A 9800-nucleotide genomic window follows, 5' to 3' on the forward strand; every position below is an offset into this window, starting at 1 on the left:
CGAGTACCCATCCAAAAAGCAATAAAATGCTTTACCTGCCAATCGATCCAACATTTCGTTGATAAAAGGTAGAGGAAAATGGTCATTCTTTATAGCTTTGTTGAGTTTATGATAATCCATGCATATCCTCCATCAAGTAACAGTGCGAGCGGGTAATAGCTCATTATCCTCATTGGTAACCATCGTAGTGCCTCATTTCTTCGGAACACATTGTACAGGGCTCACCCATGAGCTATTTGATATAGGGTAAATCACTCCAGTATCAAGTCATTTCATAATTTCTTTCATTACCACTTTCTTCATAATAGGGTTGAGTTTTATTTATGGTTCTATCGAATTGTCGTGGCAATCTTCAAGTAGAATCTTGTGCATTCAAATCGTGGGACTAATTCCTTTCAAGTCAGCCATAGTCCAACCAATTACTTTCTTATGTTGCATCAAAACACTTAACAAACTTTTCTTTTATTTAGCAATAAGGTTAGCGTAAATAATCACTGGTAAAGTTTTATCGCTACCCAAGTAAACATATTTAAGATGCCTTGGCAAAGTCTTAAGTTCTAGAGTAGGTGCATGCAATAATGATGGCTTAGGAGGAATAAATTCATCAAAATTTAAAGGCTCAAAATTCATGCCTGATATAACTTGTGGTAAGCTAGATTGCTCCTCCAAAATTGGGAAGTTGTTGTACTCCACTAAGCTTTCATCATCCATCCAATAGTCTTTTTCTGCTAGCTGAATAAAATTGTTCTGGAAAATTTGTTTAGCTTCTTCTTCAATTACTGAGTTAAATTCAGAAATGCCTTGGCATTCTTCAGTGTCATCGACATACTTAAGATTTCGAAACACATTGACAGTCACACACTGATCAGCCACTCTCATGGTGAGTTCACCTTTTTCACAGTCTATCAAAATACGACTAGTGGCTAGGAAAGGTCTTCCCATAATGATGGGTGCCTTGGCATTAACTTCATAATCCATAATTAAGAAGTTGACTGGAAACACAAACTTATACACCCTTACTATGATATCCTCGACTCTCCCTTTAGGTTTAACATGGGATCTATCGGTAAGTTGTAAAATAACCGATGTGGGTCATGCATCTCTTATGCCAAGCTTCAAGAATATAGATTTTGGCATTAAGTTTACACTTAAACCAAGATCACATAATGTCTTTCCAATGAAATTAGCTCCAATAGCACAGGGAATAATGAAGCTACCTGGATCATTTTGCTTTGGAGGTAACTTACTCAATGAAGAAAAAAATTATGTTACCGTGGAAACTATCTCATAAGTCTCTACTTTCCTCTTCTTAGTACAAATTTCCTTAAGAAATTTGGCATACGTCGGCATCTGTTCAATAGATTCCAAGAGAGGTACATTAATATGAAACTAATCAAGAATGTCCATAAACTTATTGAACTAAACTTCATCATTATGTTTCTTCAATCTTTGCGGGAAGGGTGGTGGGGGTCTAGATTCCTTAACTGCAGGAATATGAATTGATTTTTCCTTGGCATCAGAATTTTGTGCCTTGGCAGGATTATTAGTAGAACCCTCCTCCTTATCCTTCTCAGAAATGCTATCATCATGTAATTCAGCTTCCTCCATGTCAGTAGTGGGAGTAGAGTCATCATTTTGTGTCCTACTAACCTTAACTTGTTGGTTAATTTGTGTTCCACTCCTAAGAGTTAACACATTACAATGCTCTTTTCCATGTGTTTTAGTGACTTCAGTGTCACTTGGCAAACGTCCTTACTGATGCTCTTGCAATGCCGTAGCAATCTGACCAACTTGACCTTCCAAAGCTCTCAAAGATGAGCTATGGTTTTGAAGTACGGCGCCTTGACTATGAAGTAAAGCTCCTTGATTCTTAATTAAAGTAGAATAGTTTTGCAGCATTGTCTTTGTAGTATATATGAACTCTTGAATTGTAGCTTCCAAAGAACTCTTGAATTGTAGCTTCCAAAGAACTCATGCTCGCTGAAGATGAAGCTCCTTTATTGTATTATGCCATGGCATAACATTTTGCTAACCTTGAGGCTCATTGTGATTCTGCTATCGAGTGGACTGACTAGTATTGTGGGCTCCTTGATTTCTCCATGAAATATTTGGATGATGACGCCATCTAGCATTATAAGTGTTAGAGTAAGGATTATTATTGCCTCGATTGAAATTACCTACAAAGTTGATGGACTCAAGGTTGGTCGGGCATTTACTCTCTTGATGGTTGCCTTGGCATAACATACATGCCAAGCTAGTTGCTTTCTCTTCCTTCACATCAGTGGAATGTTGTAAATTTTTCAGCATATTAGTGATAGCTGAGACTTGAGTAGACATCGAATCCTTGGTATCTAACTCAAATGTTCCAGGTGCTTTCCTCCCACTCCCAAGTCTTGAGGAAGGAAATTAATAATCATTATTAGCAATTCTGTCCAAAATCGCAAATGCCTCAGTAGGTTATTTATCCAGCAATATCCCATTTGACGAGGCATCCTGCATCATCCTCGTGGATGCATTGACTCCATTATAAAACATAACTACTTGAGTCCAATTGTGAAAACCATGATTTGAACACTTTCGAAGCAAACTCTTGTAACTATCCCAACACGCATACATAGATTTTTCGTCGCCCTGGCAAAAGGATGATATGTCATTCCTTAATTGAGTATTCATGTTCGGTGGGTTATACCGCAATAAGAAACTCTTACAAAGATCTTCCAATAATTCCATCGAACCGAAGGGAATGCCACACAACCAAGCCCTTGCTTGGTCACACAATGAATATGGAAACAACTTTAATTTTAGAACATCCTCATGCACTCTTTCTTGGCGGAAAGAATCGCAAACTTCTAGAAAATTTTGAATCTGATGCCTGGCATCTTCAGTTGGCATGCCCCCAAACTGCCCTATAGAATTCAACATATTGAACATGAATAGTTTAAGCTTAAAATGTGCAGCTTGAATTTCGGGTGCCACAAATCCAAGATTCATGATGTGTAGGTTCTAATATTAATCCTATTTAATTTTAATCAATTACTGAATCGAATAATCAAGATAGTCCTTTGAGCATTTAGGTGAGGGCCAACTCAAATTATCCCCTAAATTAAAAGGACTAGCGTGAAATCTAACCTAAAGTGGAAGCTCTATTATTAATCTTAATTAATTTTAATAAATATTATTTCGAATAATTAAATGGGAAACTCTAGCAAAAGTGAAAACTAAATTAAGAATTCACCTAATTAAAGGACTAAATGTGAAATCAACCTTAAGATGGAGGCTCTAATATTAATCTTAATTAATTATGTTAAAAATAAAATTCTAATCGAAATTTGGGGACTAAAAGGTCAAGACTTAAAAATATCAATTTCTAAAAATCTAAAAGCTTTGGACCTAAGTTGATAAGTTCTAAAATTGAGGACTAATTTAAAAGCTAATATTTATCTAAATTAATAAACCTAAAGTATTTTTAGAAAATATTAATTATTAATAAATTTTAAAAGCCGAGCAATTGATTCGAGTAATCGGGCATCTTATGCAAAAACACGACTCGAATTTCTCCCTAATTAAAACTAATGTGAAATCCTAATTTCTAAGCTTGATTCGAATGTTGTCTAATTTAAAACTAAATCTAAGAATTAAAGCTATGAAATATCAAAACAATTAATAATAAACTTAAATAAAAAAATAATAGTGAAAAAATAGTGAAAACAACATAAAATAAATATAAAATAAATATAAGTACAAGGACCTAATTGCATAAAATAAAATAACAATAACTAAAATGCAATAAAATAAAAGTTAGCAGTTAAATAAGAAATAAATAGTGGCCAAAATGAATAAATTGCAAATATCATATCCAAATCATAATAAAATAAGAAGCATAATCCAAATAGTGGCTAAAATGAATAAACGTAAAAAACAGTGACTAAATTCAAACAAATCAGAATAATAATAGTGACTAAATTAAAATAAAATAAAACAGAATGATAAAAGTGCAATAAATTAAAAACGAAAAGTCCAGTGACCAAAATTCAACAAATAATAAAACAACTGCTAAATTATAACGAATAAAATAGAAAAAATAATGACCAAATCGAAAGTTAATAAAATCAATATGCATATTCAAAACAAATAACAAAGTAAATGACCATAGTGCAAAAGAAGAAAAAATACGGGAGCTTAAAGGTGATTTTCCCCTGATAGTGACCAAAGCGTAAAACATACTAAAACTGGGAGGACTTATGCGTGATTTACTCGAAATAAGTGGCCAGAATATAAAATGGGTATTAAAATGAGGGGCCCTATGCATAATTTACCTATTTTTTCATACAACCAAAATATTTCCCCCTTTACGTAACTCTTTCAGGAAAGCTTATCAAAGCTTCAAACATATATTCGTCGGCCACACACCGACCCTCACACACCGGCTACAGAGCCGGTGACCAACCTAAAACAACCAGTGACCTTAACCATGAACGGAGGAGGACCAACCGACTTCTTGAACGGCTGAAACTCTCCCTGTTCTCCTCCTAATCTCACTCTTTACCCTCTCTTTCTCCTCCCCATTCGGCGGCAGAGAGAGCTAAAAAAACGAGCCTCAATGCCGGCCACCACCCTTGGCCACTCAACGTAGAACACTCAAACTCTGATCGTACGTCCGAACCGACCCTCAACTAGACTTATCCTTCTTTCTACTCTCCTCTCTTCCTACACGGAGACAACCAAAAAGCTAAGGTTGAAATGGCTCCCTCACCAGCCACCAACATTTCGGTGGTGCTAGGCCACGAGCCGACCACTCTCACACGTCGGCCACCACTCACAATAGCCACTCCCATGCAACCCATGAACCCCCCGAAACAGAAGCAAAGACCACGAAGAAGGAAAAATGGAAAGAAAAAACAAGTCAAAAAACAAATCTTTCATTCCCAAATTTTTAGGGGAAAGGGGGTGTGATTGATACATAAGTGGTTGGGGTATAAATAACCCCAACTACTACATTTTTTAATCTTTTTTTAAAATAATAAAATAATGATAATAATAAAAAAATAAAAAATGGTGTTTACATCTGCCCCTCTTTGCTCATTACAGTGGAACATGAATAGAGCAAAGATAGTATGTACCATTTTTTGACCTAGCCTGAACTGTGAAAATCTTGAGCTTCAATTTCTTCTGATCTGGCGAGTTCTTCTTATTATGAACTCTTCGTTGGGGATGTCAATCCACTTCCTTCTGTGATTGAATCTCCAAGGTTGAACAAGTTCTTCTCATTATGAACTTCTTCTCCCTCGTCAGATGAGTTCTTCTCATTATGAACTCTCCACTGGAAATGTTGATCAGTTTATTCAGTGATGGAATCGAGCTAAGGTTGAACAAGTTCTTCTCATTATGAAATTCTTCTCCCTCGTTGGATGAGTTGTTCTCATTATGAACTATCCACTAGAAATGTTGAGCCAAGGTTGAACAAGTTCTTCTCATTATGAACTTCTTCTCCCTCGACGGAGGAGTTCTTCTCATTATGAACTCCCCGCTGGAAATGTTGATGTAAGGTTGAACAAGTTCTTCTCATTATGAACATCTTCGCCCTCGTCGGATGAGTTCTTCTCATTATGAACTCTCCACTGAAATGTTGAGTCAAGGTTGAACAAGTTCTTCTCATTATTAACTTTTTCTCTCTCGTTGGATGAGTTCTTCTCATTATGAACTCTCTATCAGAAATGTCAATCCCTCAAGCGAGGCATCACTAATTTGAAATGTCATGAATCGAGTGATAGGTTGAACAAGCTCTTCTCATTATGAACTTCTTCTCCCTCTGTCGGATGAGTTATTCTCATTATAAACTCTAAATTAGAAATATTGATCAGTTTATCTTCTCTTAGAAGATTTTCAAACTTGCAAAAGATTATCATGTGTCAGTAATAATTGTGTTTGAATTACTCGAAGGTATTAACCTTAAGGTCCTCGAATTTTGTTGACTCTTTGAATTCCTTAATGTTGCAAATTTCTGAGTTTTTTTTTCTTTATTGGGTCCATCGTGGAAACGACACTACTCATTCTTATTGAAGTGACCTAGAAAAGTCAAGTTTGAAGAAAGTCATCATTGAAAATGCTTCTAGGGAAAAATCTTAAGAAATACTCATGCGACATCCCAGAAAAATGTTACTAAGAAGGACTCAAACAATTCTTTAGAAAAAATGATCCTAAGAAGGACAAAATAGTTTTTCAAAATAAACTTTACAGGCATCCTTATGAGAGGGAAATCAAAATTTATCATGTGTATGAAATGATGAAACGTATGATGAAAATTCATGTATGAATGCAGGTTTTCTTGATCTATTGGAAATGGTTGCAATAACAATCTTCATTGCTAGAGCAGTCTTCATTCTTTTCCTGGTTTGGTTGTCTTCTTTATCTGTCGCACCTGAGTGTATTCTTGCGAATATTGACTTGTGAATGTGCACATCTTGCCTCAGTAAAAAAAAATTACCCTTGATAAATTTAGCTTCTTCAAAAAGATTCATTTACATTTATCAAGAAACCCCTAAAAATAGGCTTAGTTTCTTTCAAAAATTCATTTAAAACATTAAGAAACCCCCAAAAATCAGGCGTAGTTTCTAAAAATATTTTTTTTCAATTATCATCAAGGAACCCCTAAAAAATAGGCTTAACTTCCTTTAAAAATTCTTTGGAGATAATCATCAAGAAACCCCTAAAAATTAGGCTTAGTTTCTAAAAATCTTTTGGAAACATCCTGCCCAAAGGTCTTATGGATGGCCCGAAGGACTTATCATCTTGCTCGAAAGACTTATAGATGACCCGAAAGATTTAAGCATCAAGCTCAAAAGACTTACTGATGACCCGAAGGACTTACTCATCAATAAACCCTTGAAAATAAAGCTTAGTTTCTTAGGAGTTATCAAGGAACCCCTAAAAATTACGCTTAGCTTCCTTTAAAAATTCTTTGAAAATCATCATCAAGAAACCCCTGAAAATCATACTTAGTTTCTAAAAATTCATTTGAAAACATCAAGAAACCCTTAAGATTTGGCTTAGCTTCTTTTAAAATTTGCTTTGAAAATATCATGTTGTTTGTGTAACGTGCCCCCATGTCAAAGTAATGATTTTTCTTGGATTGGGTTCCTTAATTCTTGAGGTTCTTCCACTCAGAATATAACTCCCTTCATTTAAGGCTTGAGTTATGTCTTTTCCTTCTCTTCTTTTCTTGAAAAATCTGTAAAAATATGCTTTGATGCATGAAATGTGAATGCAACATGTATCTAAATGTAATACATGACTTTCTTTTGTGCAGAAATATTTATCAGTAATCCTCTTTTGACTTCAAAATAGAGATCTCGGTCATCCTTCACTTGATCATTCTTGTATGGAGTCTGCCCCCAACATCAGCATGGTTAAACTAATCATATGGAGAAATCATGTCCCTCATATCTTCTATCTTTTGTCTTGCTTCTTCAACATAATTTTGGAAGAAGCTCTTCCTCCCTTGAATTCTCATTGCAATCAGGTAGACAATAGGGAACCTTACATACCTACGACTCAATTTTTCAATCAGAATTGTTTCTCAAGAGTGGTTGGCTAACTGCAGCGTGAATGGTTCAATTCAAGGTGAGCTATTTTTGTGTTCATCTTTCGACCCTAGCACTTCACCATGCATGTTTGATTCGAATCTTGTTATCTTAACAACATCTGGTTTTGGTAATTCCCTAATGTAGGTACTCATGGTTCTCTTCACACCAAAATTTTAATCTCGAATGGTCTCGATCTTGTATCGCTAATCAGTAATGTTAAAGAATAGCTTGAGGGCTTCTCTTCATGATGCCACAACTAGATGGACATTTAAGAATTGATCATAATTGCCTTTCATTTTTTCATCAGCTGGGATATAAGTCGTCTTCAACTAAGGTGATTGTCTACTTCTTGATAACGTTACAATGAAGTAATAGAAGTTCTGTACTCTAGTCCTTATGATCTCTCAGACTATTTGCTTTCAACAAATGCTTCATTATTCTGGCATCATTTGTTTTTTTCTTCGATTGAGGCAGAATGAGCCTTACCAGCTTCAAGAACCTTTTTCACTTGAGATTGTCATGTTTAAAAATGTTTTTTCTTTTATTTTATTTAGAAATGTGAAAAATGTTGAATAAAATTCAGAAGTGTTGTCATTTTCTTTCGACTCACAATCAAAACAAATTGTAAAACAAGAGTTCATTGAATATCAAATAAGTCAAATATTATTTTAATCCTTCAAAAATTATATACATTTGAAAATTGTAAAGATTAATGCTGATAAAAGGCTTAGGTTGACTTCGGAAGGTAATGTGTTTCAGGTTAATTTGAGGAGGTAATGTGTTTCAAGTCGGCTTCTTGCGTTCTTGATTCTGGTGTTCATTGATCTGATGAAGCAGTCATCATGATTCTCTTCTGGAAATGTTCACTGGTTCTCAGCCCTCGTGAGCGCCTTTGGACTATGTAATGCTTTATCAAAATGATGTATAAGATTGTCCTTCTATACAGTGGTTGATAATCTTTGTATTCGAGCCACCTTTTCAAGTTTTCAACTCGAATTCTTCTTTGGTTTTAAGACATTATCTAAAATTTTACGTCTTGAACCCTCTATTTATTTTTTTCCTTATCATGCATTAAAGATTTTAGAAAACTAATTTTGCAAATAAAATTAACCCTGAGGGGCGGAATGAAATCTGAAGATAGTCTCTCCACTTATAAATTAATGTTTGATTAGAAAGGACTTTTCAGGCACGTAACGTAGGCTAGGGCTCATGGTTATGAAAGAAATGGATAAATAGGCTCAAACAAGTGTTTAAGGGTTAAAAAAAACAAGGATCAATTCTTCTTGTTGTCTTAAATCTTGTATTGCTCGACTTGAATCCTATCCCGTGTCTTTTATTCTCTTTTTATTTGGTGTTCTCTATTCTTCTGGTAAATTGATTCTAGATATTTGAACCGCTCGCCTTGATGTATTGGATTTGTTTTCTTTCTTCTTTCTTTTTTTTTCTTTTTTCTCTTTTTCTCTTTTTTTTCTTTTTTCCCTATTTTTTTGTTTTTTTTCAATTTTTTCAATTTTCTCCCTTTTTTGTTTTTCTTTTGTTTTTTCTCAATTTTTATGTCTTTTTTGTTACTATATTTTTTCTTCTTTCTTCTCTCTGTGTCGTCAACACAATTTGATCTTTGAGCGCTTCGTATTTGGTCTACCTTGTGGTATCTTTTTATTTCTCACTTTATTTCATCATGACTTGCTTCTGTAATGAAATCTAGATTGATTATATGCGAGAAGATGTCCTTCACCTTTGCCCCAGTATGGAGGGTGATCTTTGGTTAGGGTTGAATCAAAAGGAAAAAATACTATAGGCTTAAAAAGGGACAACAAGGGATATATATATATATATATATATTTGAAAGGATAAATGAAATAAAGCCGTTCATCATCTCAAACATGGAAGTCTTTGTAAAAGAGTGTTGCGTGTTGTGAGTACTATAAAATTAAACGCAAATAATGTGCAAGTATACATAATCGCTCAAGTAATAAAGTGATGAGTAAGTATTGTCTCTACATAGATTGGGTGAAATTACAAAAGTTTAACCAAAGCAAAGCACTACTCTATCTAAGTATAGTTAGTGTTAATATATACTAAATTAAAATATCACGGCGATGAAAAGTAGCTGTGGGTGGATATGGATTAATATTCTGATGAGGTAGCAAATATAGTGGTAAAACATATTTTTAATATTGAAAATGATTGAAATGCCAAGGCATTGAAAAAGGTAAA

This window comes from Hibiscus syriacus, unplaced genomic scaffold, assembly GCF_006381635.1.
Source record: "Hibiscus syriacus cultivar Baekdansim isolate YM2019G1 unplaced genomic scaffold, ASM638163v2 tig00110903_pilon, whole genome shotgun sequence".
NCBI lineage: Eukaryota > Viridiplantae > Streptophyta > Magnoliopsida > Malvales > Malvaceae > Hibiscus > Hibiscus syriacus.